Consider the following 1,758-nt stretch of genomic DNA (forward strand, 5'->3'; position numbering starts at 1 on the left):
TGCCTTGAGTCATCTTCATGAAGTTCATCATAGTTTCCTCAAGAGCTGATGGCTTCCTTTGTTGTTGTTGAGGAGGAGTGAGCATCTGAGAGTTCAAAGCATTGTTATTTGAGTAGCTTAGATTTGGATGCTTATTGATGCCTGAATTGTAGTATTGATTCTGCCTTTGATAACCTCCCATGAAGTTAGCTTCTTCACTTGATCCTTCTGGAACACATTCACCATTGGGATGTTCTTCACCACATAATTCACACTTGACTGCAGCTACTTGTTGTTGCTTATGAGCCAAAGTGAAGCCTTGAAACTCCTTAGTTAGAGCTTCGATTTGTTTGTTCATAGCTGCTTGGTTAGCAAGGATAGCAGTTTGCTCACTTACCCCAAACACTCCTCTTTCTTTCTTCTTAGCTTGATCACGATACTCATTGCCAGCCATGTTTTCAATTAGAGCTTGAACTTCATGATCAGTTTTGCTCTTGAGACTACCTCCCGCGGAAGCATCTAAGAACATTCTAGTGTTTGGTGTTACCCCCTCAGTGAAGATTTGGAGGTATTGTTTCTCGGTGAACTCATGATTCGGGCATCTCTTAAGAAGTAAGTTAAATCGCTCCCAAGCATCATACAATGATTCACCTTCTCCTTGCTTGAAGTTAGAGATCTCCATCTTCTTGTCCCAATACTTAGACATAGGGAAATATTTCTCCAAGAACTTCAGCTCTAACTCTTCCCATGTTTGGACAGTCCCGTTTGGTATTGTTAGCAACCAATCTTTCGCTCTTCCCGTCAAAGTGAAAGGAAACAGCCTTAGCTTCTTTTGTGCTTCAGTCACGGTGGCTGGTTGCACACAAAACTCACAAGTTTCAGCAAAGCGGCTCAAGTGTTCATGAGGACTCATAGCTTCAGTCCCATCGAATTGCTTGTCCCTCAAACCGTTGAGGACAGTTGTCTTGATGTCGAAAGCTACGGGGTTAGCTGGTTGAAAAGTGTGGGTCAGTTGACCGCGATGAGTGGCTAACCCGTAGTCTCCTAGCTTAGGTCTTGGTAGGTTCTCCCATGATAACATATTTAGGAGAAGCAGATGTTTCAGATTCAGTTGAGAGTGACTCCGGTATTTGTTCTCGAACACCCGGTGGAACAGACTGAGCTAACCTTTGCGACCGGACAGCTTTCCGAAGTGCTCTAGCAGTCCTTTCAATTTCCGGATCGTACTCTAAGTCGTCTGAGCTCTGTTTACCTCGCATAAACAGCAAAATACCTTAGTAGCACTGCACAACGCAAAGTAATCAAGTGAATATGAAAACAGAAAAATAAAAATAAAAAAAAACAGAAATTTAAATTGCAAAAACCCTAAATTATAACGTAATTGCCTTGTTGAAATAATTCAACAGTCCCCGGCAACGGCGCCAAAAACTTGATAGATCTCTGGCAAGTGCACCAAATACTATCGAAGTAGTAAAAATATCGATCCCACGAGGACTGTTTTTAACTTCAATAATTCAATTTCGTTATATAATTAGGATGTGTAAAGTTTATATTTAGTTTGCCACTAGGCAGAAGATTTGGTTTGATTTTATGAAATCAAATAAAAGAAACTAGATTTGATTAAGAAAATATGAGAGAAAGATGAGATCAGATCCGTCGAATCCTCTAAGTTCCCCTAATTGGTCTACTGCACCTATTTGTTATAAATCCTTTTCTAATTTACGATGATTAACAAAATAGCCCTAATCAATCCCTTGAGTTAGGACCCTCTTCTTAAAC

The 1,758-nt window shown here is 40.4% G+C and overlaps 1 non-coding gene across 1 annotated transcript; it reads left to right on the top strand.

Annotated features, from left to right (window-relative positions):
- Window positions 1-563: 563 nt before the first annotated feature.
- LOC146930347 (small nucleolar RNA R71) lies at window positions 564-670 on the top strand. The gene has a single exon (XR_015009231.1). It is a non-coding gene; the product is annotated as a small nucleolar RNA R71 (small nucleolar RNA).
- Window positions 671-1,758: the final 1,088 nt, after the last annotated feature.

Source organism: Medicago sativa, chromosome 4, assembly GCF_051527215.1.
Source record: "Medicago sativa cultivar Bolivia chromosome 4, Bolivia_mono, whole genome shotgun sequence".
Taxonomy (NCBI): domain Eukaryota; kingdom Viridiplantae; phylum Streptophyta; class Magnoliopsida; order Fabales; family Fabaceae; genus Medicago; species Medicago sativa.